Below are 14,227 nucleotides of genomic sequence, written 5' to 3' on the forward strand. Positions count from 1 at the left end.
CAAAACAGAGACAGATCCTGACCAAATACAGGCTCAGTGACCACCAATTGGCTATGGAAAAAGGTGAGACACAAAAAAGACATGGTAACGCAAAGAGTAGTGTCAATGGTCACTGCATGTCAGGGGAGGTAGAGACAGAGCTGCACTGCCTCGTCTACCGTGAGAAATACTCCCAGATAAGATCAAATTTTTCAAGACAATTTCTAACTTCTGTCCATTTACTTATGATATACATTTGGGAATTATTCTGGGTGAGGGAGAAACCGCAAATATTACAGCCAGACTGTGGAGACTGTGGTTGAAAACGAGCCTGCAGGGTAAAACAGGCACTTTTATTGAAAAGTTGATTTAAGGTGTACTGTCCCTGTAAAAATAAAATAAACTCAAACTCAAGCTCAGACATGTAGATGATTGCCACAGCCCGAGGGACATTCCAGACCCAAATAATTCCCACCACTATTTCCATTGTATATAACTGACAGTAATACACAGTGGAACCATCATCATGTTGTATATAACTGACAGTAATACACAGTGGAACCATCATCATGTTGTTGTATATAACTGACAGTAATACACAGTGGAAGCATCATCATGTTGTTGTATATAACTGGCAGTAATACACAGTGGAACCATCATCATGTTGTTGTATATAACTGACAGTAATACACAGTGGAACCATCATCATGTTGTATATAACTGACAGTAATACACAGTGGAACCATCATCATGTTGTTGTATATAACTGACAGTAATACACAGTGGAACCATCATCATGTTGTATATAACTGACAGTAATACACAGTGGAACCATCATCATGTTGTTGTATATAACTGACAGTAATACACAGCGGAACCATCATCATGTTGTTGTATATAACTGACAGTAATACACAGTGGAACCATCATCATGTTGTATATAACTGACAGTAATACACAGTGGAACCATCATCATGGTGTTGTATATAACTGACAGTAATACACAGTGGAACCATCATCATGTTGTTTACACAGTGGAACCATCATCATGTTGTTGTATATAACTGACAGTAATACACAGTGGAACCATCATCATGTTGTTGTATATAACTGACAGTAATACACAGTGGAACCATCGTCATGTTGTTGTATATAACTGACAGTAATACACAGTGGAACCATCGTCATGTTGTTGTATATAACTGACAGTAATACACAGTGGAACCATCGTCATGTTGTTGTATATAACTGACAGTAATACACAGTGGAACCATCGTCATGTTGTTGTATATAACTGACAGTAATACACAGTGGAAGCATCATCATGTTGTTGTATATAACTGACAGTAATACACAGTGGAACCATCATCATGTTGTTGTATATAACTGACAGTAATACACAGTGGAACCATCATCATGTTGTTGTATATAACTGACAGTAATACACAGTGGAACCATCATCATGTTGTTGTATATAACTGACAGTAATACACAGTGGAACCATCATCATGTTGTATATAACTGACAGTAATACACAGTGGAACCATCATCATGTTGTTGTATATAACTGACAGTAATACACAGTGGAACCATCGTCATGTTGTTGTATATAACTGACAGTAATACACAGTGGAACCATCGTCATGTTGTTGTATATAACTGACAGTAATACACAGTGGAACCATCATCATGTTGTATATAACTGACAGTAATACACAGTGGAACCATCATCATGTTGTTGTATATAACTGACAGTAACACACTGTGGAACCATCATCATGTTGTTGTATATAACTGACAGTAATTCACAGTGGAACCATCATCATGTTGTATATAACTGACAGTAATACACAGTGGAACCATCATCATGTTGTATATAACTGACAGTAATACACAGTGGAACCATCATCATGTTGTTGTATATAACTGACAGTAATACACAGTGGAACCATCATCATGTTGTTGTATATAACTGACAGTAATACACAGTGGAACCATCATCATGTTGTTGTATATAACTGACAGTAATACACAGTGGAACCATCGTCATGATGTTGTATATAACTGACAGTAATACACAGTGGAACCATCATCATGTTGTTGTATATAACTGACAGTAATACACAGTGGAAGCATCATCATGTTGTATATAACTGACAGTAATACACAGTGGAACCATCATCATGTTGTTGTATATAACTGACATTAATACACAATAGAACCATCATCATGTTGTTGTATATAACTGACAGTAATACACAGTGGAACCATCATCATGTTGTTGTATATAACTGACAGTAAAACACAGTGGAACCATCATCATGTTGTATATAACTGACAGTAATACACAGTGGAACCCTCATCATGTTGTTGTATATAACTGACAGTAATACACAGTGGAACCATCATCATGTTGTTGTATATAACTGACAGTAAAACACAGTGGAACCATCATCATGTTGTTGTATATAACTGACAGTAATACACAGTGGAATCATCATCATGTTGTTGTATATAACTGGCAGTAATACACAGTAGAACCATCATCATGTTGTATATAACTGACAGTAATACACAGTGGAACCATCATCATGTAGTTGTATATAACTGACAGTAATACACAGTGGAAGCATCATCATGTTGTTGTATATAACTGACAGTAATACACAGTGGAACCATCATCATGTTGTTGTATATAACTGACAGTAATACACAGTGGAACCATCATCATGTTGTTGTATATAACTGACAGTAATACACAGTGGAACCATCATCATGTTGTTGTATATAACTGACAGTAATACACAGTGGAACCATCATCATGTTGTTGTATATAACTGACAGTAATACACAGTGGAACCATCATCATGTTGTTGTATATAACTGACAGTAATACACAGTGGAACCATCATCATGTTGTTGTATATAACTGACAGTAATACACAGTGGAACCATCGTCATGTTGTTGTATATAACTGACAGTAATACACAGTGGAACCATCGTCATGTTGTTGTATATAACTGACAGTAATACACAGTGGAACCATCGTCATGTTGTTGTATATAACTGACAGTAATACACAGTGGAACCATCATCATGTTGTTGTATATAACTGACAGTAATACACAGTGGAACCATCATCATGTTGTTGTATATAACTGACAATAATACACAGTGGGACCATCATCATGTTGTTGTATATAACTGACAGTAATACACAGTGGAACCATCATCATGTTGTTGTATATAACTGACAGTAATACACAGTGGAACCATCATCATGTTGTTGTATATAACTGACAGTAATACACAGTGGAACCATCATCATGTTGTTGTATATAACTGACAGTAATACACAGTGGAACCATCATCATGTTGTTGTATATAACTGACAGTAATACACAGTGGAACCATCATCATGTTGTTGTATATAACTGACAGTAATACACAGTGGAACCATCGTCATGATGTTGTATATAACTGACAGTAATACACAGTGGAACCATCATCATGTTGTTGTATATAACTGACAGTAATACACAGTGGAACCATCGTCATGTTGTTGTATATAACTGACAGTAATACACAGTGGAACCATCACCATGTTGTTGTATATAACTGACAGTAAAACACAGTGGAACCATCATCATGTTGTTGTATATAACTGACAGTAATACACAGTGGAACCATCATCATGTTGTTGTATATAACTGGCAGTAATACACAGTAGAACCATCATCATGTTGTATATAACTGACAGTAATACACAGTGGAACCATCATCATGTTGTTGTATATAACTGACAGTAATACACAGTGGAACCATCATCATGTTGTTGTATATAACTGACAGTAATACACAGTGGAACCATCATCATGTTGTTGTATATAACTGACAGTAATACACAGTGGAACCATCATCATGTTGTTGTATATAACTGACAGTAATACACAGTGGAACCATCATCATGTTGTTGTATATAACTGACAGTAATACACAGTGGAACCATCATCATGTTGTTGTATATAACTGACAGTAATACACAGTGGAACCATCATCATGTTGTTGTATATAACTGACAGTAATACACAGTGGAACCATCATCATGTTGTTGTATATAACTGACAGTAATACACAGCGGAACCATCATCATCTTGTTGTATATAACTGACAGTAATACACAGTGGAACCATCATCATCTTGTTGTATATAACTGACAGTAATACACAGTGGAACCATCATCATGTTGTTGTATATAACTGGCAGTAATACACAGTAGAACCATCATCATGTTGTATATAACTGACAGTAATACACAGTGGAACCATCATCATGTTGTTGTATATAACTGACAGTAATACACAGTGGAACCATCATCATGTTGTTGTATATAACTGACAGTAATACACAGTGGAACCATCATCATGTTGTTGTATATAACTGACAGTAATACACAGTGGAACCATCATCATGTTGTTGTATATAACTGACAGTAATACACAGTGGAACCATCATCATGTTGTTGTATATAACTGACAGTAATACACATTGGAACCATCATCATGTTGTTGTATATAACTGACAGTAATACACAGTGGAACCATCGTCATGTTGTTGTATATAACTGACAGTAATACACAGTGGAACCATCATCATGTTGTTGTATATAACTGACAGTAATACACATTGGAACCATCATCATGTTGTTGTATATAACTGACAGTAATACACAGTGGAACCATCGTCATGTTGTTGTATATAACTGACAGTAATACACAGTGGAACCATCATCATGTTGTTGTATATAACTGACAGTAATACACAGTGGAACCATCATCATGTTGTTGTATATAACTGACAGTAATACACAGTGGAACCATCATCATCTTGTTGTATATAACTGACAGTAATACACAGTGGAAGCATCATCATTTTTTCCTTAAATGTATTGACTGAAGGTTCCACAATACAGCAGCAGTGGTGTTGTACCTGTATTCATGATTCCATTTATTATTATTATTACTACTGAAATTAACTGGATTTCATTATCCTCATTGTATTGTACTGTATTATCTGAAATGCTGTGCTACTACACTGCTTTGTCAATATCTACTAATGAATCTGAATAAGAATTAATTGAGAGAGGAGAGAGAGACAGGGCCGTGGGGTGAGACAGGGATGCAGCTTAAGCCCCACCCTCTTCAACATATATATCAATGAATTGGCGAGGGCACTAGAACAGTCTGCAGCACCCGGCCTCACCCTACTAGAATCTGAAGTCAAATGTCTACTGTTTGCTGATGATCTTGTGCTTCTGTCACCAACCAAGGAGGTCCTACAGCAGCACCTAGATATTCTGCACAAATTCTGTCAGACCTGGGCCCTGACAGTAAATCTCAGTAAGACCAAAATAATGGTGTTCCAAAAAAGGTCCAGTCGCCAGGACCACAAATACATATTCCATTTAGACACCGTTGCCCTTGAGCACACAAAAAACTATACATACCTTGGCCTAAACATCAGCGCCACAGGTAACGTCCACAAAGCTGTCAACAATCTGAGAGACAAGGCAAGAAGGGCATTCTATGCCATCAAAAGGAACATAAAATGCAACATACCAATTAGGATCTGGCAAAAAATACTTGAATCAGTTATTGACCCATTGCCCTCTATGGTTGTGAGGTCTGGGGTCCGCTCACCAACCAAGAGTTCACAAAATGAACACCAAATTGAGACTCTGCATGCAGAATTCTGCAAAAAAATATCCTCAGTGTACAACATAAAACACCAAATAATGCACGCCGAGCAGAATTAGGCCGATACCCGCTAATTATCAAAATCCAGAAAAGAGCCGTTAAATTCTACAACCACCTAAAAGGAAGTGATTCCCAAACCTTCCACAACAAAGCCATCACGTACAAAGAGATGAACCTGGAGAAAAGTCCCCTAAGCAAGCTGGTCCTGGGGCTCTGTTCACAAACACAATCACACCCCACAGAGCCCCAGGACAGCAACACAATTAGACCAAACCAAATCATGACAAAACAAAAAGATAATTCTTTCCAATGTGTCAAGTAATTAACAAAAAACAGAGCAAACCAGAATGCTATTTTGCCCTAAACAGAGAGTACACAGTAGCAGAATACCTGACTACTGTGACTGACCCAAGCTTAAGGAAAGCTTTGACTATTTACGGACTCGGTGAGCATAGCCTTGCTATTGAGAAAGGCCGCAGAAGGCAGACCTGGCTCTCAAGAGAAGACAGGCTATGTGCACACTGCCCACAAAATGAGGTGGAAACTGAGCTGCACTTCCTAACCTCCTGCCAAATGTATGACCATATTAGAGACACATATTTCCCTCAGATTACACAGATCCACAAAGAATTTGAAAACAAACCCGATTTTGATCAACTCCCATATCTACTGGGTGAAATACTAGTGTTTCATCACAGCAGCAAGATTTGTGACCTGTTGCCACAAGAAAAGGGCAACCAGTGAAGAACAAACACCATTGTAAATACAACCCATATTTATGCTTATTTATTTTCACTTTTGTACTTTAACTATTTGTACATCGTTACAACACTGAATGTAAATATAATATGACATTTGTAATGTCTTTATTCTTTTGGAACTTCTGTGAGTGTAATGTTTACTGTTCATTTTTATTGTTTATTTCACTTTTGTATATTATCTACCTCACTTGCTTTGGCAATGTTAACATATGTTTCCCATGCCAAGAAAGCCCCTTGAATTGAATTGATTTCAGAGCTAGAGAGATAGATAGAGAGAGAGAGAGAGAGAGAGAGAGAGAGAGACAGAGAGAGAGAGAGAGAGAGGGCCTTACCAGGTGTAGTGTTCGGGTAAGAGTCAGATCGTCAGTTCTGTTGCCACCATTTAAAAGTCCAACTGTCAGTGTCTCTTCTTCTCTCTTCTGTTCCCTCTCTGTCTTTTCCTTTGCTCTGTCACCTTCTCTCTCTCTTCCTGTCCACTCGTTCTTCCAGTCCATCCAGTTTCCTCCGGTCTTCTTTGGCAGGATCGCAGAGCGGCACTTAAGCTGGGTTTGGGGTTGAGTAGCACCAACACACACACACACACACACACACACACACACACACACACACACACACACCCCAACCAACACACACACCCCAACCAACACACACACACACACACACCCCCCAACCAACACACACACACACACACACCCCAACCAACACACACACACACACCCCAACCAACACACACACACACCCCAACCAACACACACACACACACACCCCAACCAACACACACACACACACACACACCCCCCAACCAACACACACACACACCCCAACCAACACACACACCCCAACCAACACACACACACACCCCAACCAACACACACACACACCCCAACCAACACACACACACACCCCAACCAACACACACACACACCCCAACCAACACACACACGAGCGAACGAGTCCGAGTTTCTGTTATCTTTCAATGTTTTGGGATTCTGAATCTTTCTACCTCTTGTTTCCTCTCCTCTATCAGACTCACTAAGAGAGAGGGAACGAACAAGGTCTCAGAAAGAAGGAGAGAGTAGAGAGGGAACGAACGAGGTGCGGGCGGGTGGGCGGGAGAGAGGAGGGAGAGACAGAGGAGGGGGAGGTTAGAGAGAGAGGAGGGGGAGGTTAGAGAGAGAGGAGGGGGAGGTTAGAGAGAGAGGAGGGGGAGGTTAGAGAGAGAGGAGGGGGAGGTTAGAGAGAGAGAGGAGGGGGAGGTTAGAGAGAGAGAGGAAGGGGAGGTTAGAGAGAGAGAGGAGGGGGAGGTTAGAGAGAGAGGAGGGGGAGGTTAGAGAGAGAGGAGGGGGAGGTTAGAGAGAGAGGAGGGGGAGGTTAGAGAGAGAGGAGGGGGAGGTTAGAGAGAGAGGAGGGGGAGGTTAGAGAGAGAGGAACGAGGGGAGGAGGGAGGAGAGGAACGAGGGGAGGAACGAGGGGAGGAAAAAGGGGAGGAATGAGGGGAGGAAAAGGGGAGAAACGAGGGGAGGAAAAAGGGGAGGAAAAAGGAGAGGAACGAGGGGAGAAAATAAAGAGAATCAGCCAGAGAAACACAGTCCTGGACTGGACACACAGCCAGAGAAACACAGTCCTGGACTGGACACACAGCCAGAGAAACACAGTCCTGGACTGGACACACAGCCAGAGAAACACAGTCCTGGACTGGACACACAGCCAGAGAAACACAGTCCTGGACTGGACACACAGCCAGAGAAACCTGAAGGATTAAGTGAGATTAAACAGCTCCTCCAATACATCTGCACTAAACACACACGGATGCATGTGCACACACACGCACCACACACACACACACACACACACACACACACATTGTTCTAGAATTTACTTGTTCAACGAATAGTAATATATATATATATATATATATATATATATATATATATATATATATATATATATATATATATATATATATATATATATATATATATATATAGTAATATGTATATATATATATAACAGAAAGAATGTTAGCCGTTATCCTGATTATCTCACTCTTAACAACTTATTAGTTAGTAGTTACTGTATTTCTGACTGCTATTCTTTCTTTCTGCAACATGAAATCACTGTCAGTTAGCATGTGGAACATTCAAGGCCTAAACTCAACCTTTGGACTTAAGAGTTTGGCTTAAGTTTTTATTGGTCTGTACATTGTGTCTGGAGCAGGATACTTGTTATTTGGCCATCGGCCCAGTTGTACTGCAAGGACTTCTGATTGGTCAACCCCAGGCTAGGGTGGCATCCTATTCCTTTGTTCTGTGGAGAAAAGCTGAGGACAGGGGAGACTGAACATCTCCCTCCCAGCATAACATCTATTATTTGTCCTTCTCAAATAACCTTTTTTTTTATCTCCCTGATTTGCTTTGGAGTTTGTGTTATTGAAGAATAACATAAATTGCTAACAGACTGAAGAGTTTAGCACTGGAGTTAAAAAAAAAAAAAAAAAAATCTTCAAGATGTTGACGTCATCATTCTACAGAAGACACTCACTGTTCCACAGGCTACAGAGAGGACATTGTGCCATCACAGAAACACGGCTATGTCAATAGAGGAAGTGACTCTGGAGGCCTGATCAGTTGGTACAAATCTGAACTACAAAATCTAATTGATCCCCTCAAAATTGGTAAATATCACATTTGGTTAAAACTGAAAGAATAACTTGTACTGAAGGAAAAATATGTGTTCCTTTGCGCAATATATATCCCCCCCTCAGAATCCCCATATTACTCAGAGGAGATCTTCCCCAGCCTTGAGGAAGAGACGTGCCATTTCCAGGCCCAGGGAAATGTGCTCATCTGTGGGGACACAAATGCGCGCACAGGAACACTACCTGATCTAACGACCACATGAGTGGATAGCTTTATTACAGGCCATACTGTTTCTAGCTGTCTTAATCACCCCCATAGAAACAACAGTGACAGCACCGTCAACAACAACGGAAGGGATCTGTTGCAGCTCTGTAGAAGCCTGGGTCTGTACTTTGTCAATGGTAGGTTACGGGGGGACTCTTTGGGGAGGTTCACCTACTGCTCACCTCTTGGCCACAGTACAGTAGACTATATGATCACAGACATGGACCCTTTCTCTCTCAGCTCATTCACCGTCAAGCCACTAACACCTCTGTCTGATCACAGCCAAATTACGTTGTTCCTCAAAAGAACAGACATGGAAACAACCACACATTCACAGCCCAGTAAGCTGTACAGCATCAGAAATTCATACAGATGGGCCCAAAACAGCACAGAAGATTACCAGAAAGCAACCTGGAACCAAAATATCCAAACACTCTTAGATAACTTTCTGGATACCACATTTACTCACAGTAAAGAAGGCATCAATCGAGCAGTAAAAAACATCAGTTATATATTCAGGCAAACGGCAAAAAAAGTACAATTGAAATTGATAAAAAACAAAACAAAAAAGACCACAGATGACAAATGGTTTGATGCAGATTGTAAAATTATAAGGAAAATACTTAGAATACTATCCAACCAAAAGCACAGAGACCTAAATAATGGTGAATTACTGTGTGTCACGTCCTGACCAGTGAAAGAGGTCATTTGCCATAGTAGAATGGTCAGGGCGTGGCAGGGGGGTTTGTTTTGTGTGTATTTTGGGTTTTCTGTTTCTATGTGGGTTTGTTCTAGTTATCTATTTCTATGTGTTGGTTTTCATGTTCGGCCGGGTATGGTTTCCAATCAGAGGCAAGTGTCTTTCGTTGTCTCTGATTGGAAGCCATACTTAGGCAGCCTGTTTTTCCTTTGGGGTTGTGGGTAGTTGTTTTCCGTTTAGTCTGAGTGTACCTGCCAGGACTGTGTTGGTCGTTTTGTTATTTTGTCAAGTGTCATCATTAAAGTATTGAAAATGAGCACTGTCCACGCTGCTTCTTGCTCTCCATTTCACGACACTGTGAGACTTCAAAACTCTATAAACTCAGAACCAAAAAAAGTACAACAGCAGCGGACAATAATTGAGGAGTCCATAAACACAACCAACTTTGCAAAATTGGCTATATTAAAACTGTTTCATTTGATCCTGAGTGTAGGTTATTTCCCTGACATCTGGAATCAAGGACTCATAACCCCATTCTTTAAGAACGGAGACAAATTTGACCCTAACAATTACAGAGGCATTTGTGTGAACAGTAACCTGGGGAAGGTTTTCTGTAGTATTATAAATGTAAGAGTTCTAAACTTCCTTAATAAGCACAATGTCTTGAGTAAAAGCCAAATTGGATTTATACTTAAACATTGCACGACCGATCATATTTACACCCTATACACCCTGATAGATAAACATGTCCACCAAAATAATACCAAAATGTACGCTTGATTTATCGACTTCCAAAAAGCATTTGATTCTATTTAGCATACAGGACTGTTCTACAAAGTTATTGAAAGTGGTGTAGGGAGTAAAACATATTACATAATTGAATCAATGTATACTGGCAATACGTGCAGCATAAGAATTGACAAGAAAAGAACAGAATTCTTTAACCAGGGGCGTTGCCTTCGCCAGGGTTGCAATCTGAGCCCTGCACTCTTCAATATTTATATCAACGAATTGGCCACTATTCTAGAAAAATCCTCAGCCCCTGGTGTTAGTCTCCACAATTCAGAGGTTAAATGCCAACTCTTCGCAAATGACCTATGCCTGCTGTCATCCACAGCACATGGCCTACTGTCACGTCCTGACCATGGTAAGCTGTTATTTTGTATGGTAGAGTAGGTCAGGGCGTGACAGGGGGGTTTATTCTATGTGTTCCTTTTCTATGTTGTTAGGTTCTAGTTTTTGTATTTATATGTTGGTTTGTTTGGGATGATCTCCAATTAGAGGCAGCTGGTCCTCGTTGTCTCTAATTGGAGATCTAATTGGGTTTTTCTACCTGGGTTTTGTGGGAGATTAATTTTGAGTAGTGTGTTTCACCTCTGCGTCACGGTTTGTTGTTTTGTTTATTCAGTTTATTTATGTATTGCATAGTTTCACAGAGTAAATAAAATGTGGAACGACACACATGCTGCACTTTGGGCTTCTCCTTATGACAACCGTGACACCTACAGCAGAGCCTGGACCTGCTAGAGCAGTACTGCAAGACCTGGGCCCTGGTAGTAAACCCCAAAAAAAACTCAAATAATGATTTTCCAGAGAAGATCCAGATCTCAGAGAATTAAACCAAAGTTCTCAATTGGTACAAAATATATAGAGTACTGTACACACTACAATTACTTAGGATTAAAATAAGCTCAACTGGACACCTTAATGAGGCAGTGAATGAACTGAGAGAGAAAGCACGCAGGGCATTCTACGCCATTAAAAAACAAATTGAAATACCTATTAAAATTTGGCTAAAACTAATTGAATGTGTCATTGAACCAATTGCACTTAGTGGCAGCGAGGTGTGGGGTCCACTTGCAAAACAAGATTTCATCAAATGGGACAAACACCCCATTGAAACCAGAGGTCTGTAAGATTATCCTACATGTCCAGAGGAAAACTACAAACAATGCATGCAGGGCAGAAGTAGGCCAATATCCACTAATAATAAAAACTAAAAAAATAGCAATTCAGTTTTGGAAACATCTAAAATAGAGTGACACCCTCTCATATCCGCTACAAGACCATGGTGCTTGCCTACGGAGCTGTGAGGGGAACGGCACCTCCGTACCTTCAGGCTCTGATCAGGCCCTACACCCAAACAAGGGCACTGCGTTCATCCACCTCTGGCCTGCTCGCCTCCCTACCTCTGTGGAAGCACAGTTCCCGCTCAGCCCAGTCAAAACTGTTCGCTGCTCTGGCACCCCAATGGTGGAACAAGCTCCCTCACGATGCCAGGACAGCGGAGTCAATCACCACCTTCCGGAGACACCTGAAACCCCACCTCTTTAAGGAATACCTGGGATAGGATAAAGTAATCCTTCTAACCCCCCCCCCCCCCTTTAAAAGATTTAGATGCACTATTGTAAAGTGGTTGTTCTACTGGATATTATAGGTGAATGCACCAATTTGTAAGTCGCTCTGGATAAGAGCGTCTGCTAAATGACTTAAATGTAATGTAAATGTAATATCATTACCAAGCCCTGCAATGCCAAGAGCTGAGCAAAGAAAAGAGTCCCCTCATCGAGCTGGTCCTGGGGCTGAGTTCACAAACCTTTTCTACTAAAACACTGAAGTCTCAGGACCAGAACATCCAATCAATCAGAATAAACCAAATTACAACACAGTCAAAACAAAACTACATTGCTTATTAGGAAACACAAGCAAAATGCAGTGCTATCTGGCCCTAAATCGACAGTACACTGTGGTTAACCATTTGACCATGGTAACTGATCAAAACCTTGACAAAGTACAGGCTCAGTGAGCACAGCCTTGCCATTGAGAAGTGTAGACACAGTGTAGACACCTGGCTCCCTGTAGAGGAAAGGCTGTGCAACCACTGCACAACAGCAGAACCTGAGACGGAGCAGCATTTCCTGACAAAATGTAAGAAATATAAAACAATTAGAGAGTGTCATTTCCCCAAATTTGAAACCCTTATTCAAGGTTTCAATGACCTCTCTGATGAGAGTAGGCTACCCGTCCTGTTGGGGGAGGACACAGAGAGCTGTGGGTTGGCAGCGCACTCCATTGCTGCCTGCCATAAGATGAGGGACAGTGTCTGACAGACCAATAAACCTGCACATATCCTCAACTGTATGATTATTGTTATTGTTCAATGTATGGTTATTTTGACCCTTGGTTATTGTTGTTACTGTTGTGCCGTTGCCAATTTTGATTCTTATTATTTTCATATTGTAAATATCCAAAGTAAGCTTTGGCAATATGCACATTGTTACGTCAAGCCAATAAAGCAAATTGAATTGAATTGAGAGAGAGAGAGAGAGAGAGAGAGAGAGAGAGAGAGAGAGAGAGAGAGAGAGAGAGAGAGAGAGACAGACAGACAGCGAGAGAGCGAGACAGACAGACAGACAGACAGACAGACAGACAGACAGCGAGAGAGCGAGATTGAGAGAGAGAGAGAGAGAGAGAGAGAGACTGGGGCTCTATTCACAGACACAAACAGACCCCACAGAGCCCCAGGACAGCAACACAATTAGTCCCAATCAAATCATGAGAAAACAAAAATATAATTACTTGACACATTGAAAAAAACAGAGCAAACTAGAATACTATTTGGCCCTAAACAGAGAGTACACAGTGGCTGGGTGGAGTAGCAGTGTGTAATCACAGCAACAATATGTGTGACCTGTTGCCACAAGAAAAGGGCAACCAGGGAAGAACAAACACCATTGTAAATACAACCTATATTTATGTTTATTTATTTTTTATTTGCACATCATTACAACATTGTATATATGCATATTACATTTGTTATGTCTTTATTATTTTGGAACTTCTGTTAGTGTAATGTTTACTGTTCATTTTTTTGTTAATTTCACTTTTGTATATTATTTTTATTGTTTATTTCACTTTTGTTTATTATCTACTTCACTTCCTTTGGCAATGTTAACATATGTTTCCCATGATAATAAAGGCCCTTGAATTGAGAGAGAGGGAGAGAGAGAGAAAAAATACAAAGGCCTAAGTGAAAACATGTTTTTGGAAACTTTTGCAAATGTATTGAAAATGAAATACAGAATAGCTAATTTACATAAGTATTCACACCCTTGGGTCAATACTTT

The 14,227-nt window shown here is 40.0% G+C and overlaps 1 protein-coding gene across 1 annotated transcript in view; it reads right to left on the reverse strand.

The window, feature by feature from the left end:
• Positions 1–7,108, reverse strand: part of slc6a1b (solute carrier family 6 member 1b) — a 74,237-nt gene extending 67,129 nt beyond the window's left edge. Inside the window, exon 1 of the mRNA XM_029692812.1 lies at positions 6,830–7,108. The gene's annotated coding sequence lies outside the window, so the exon portion shown is untranslated. The remainder of the gene's footprint in view (positions 1–6,829) is intronic.
• Between the last annotated feature and the right edge of the window lie 7,119 nt (positions 7,109–14,227).

Source organism: Salmo trutta, chromosome 16 (genome assembly GCF_901001165.1).
Source record: "Salmo trutta chromosome 16, fSalTru1.1, whole genome shotgun sequence".
Taxonomy (NCBI): Eukaryota; Metazoa; Chordata; class Actinopteri; order Salmoniformes; family Salmonidae; genus Salmo; species Salmo trutta.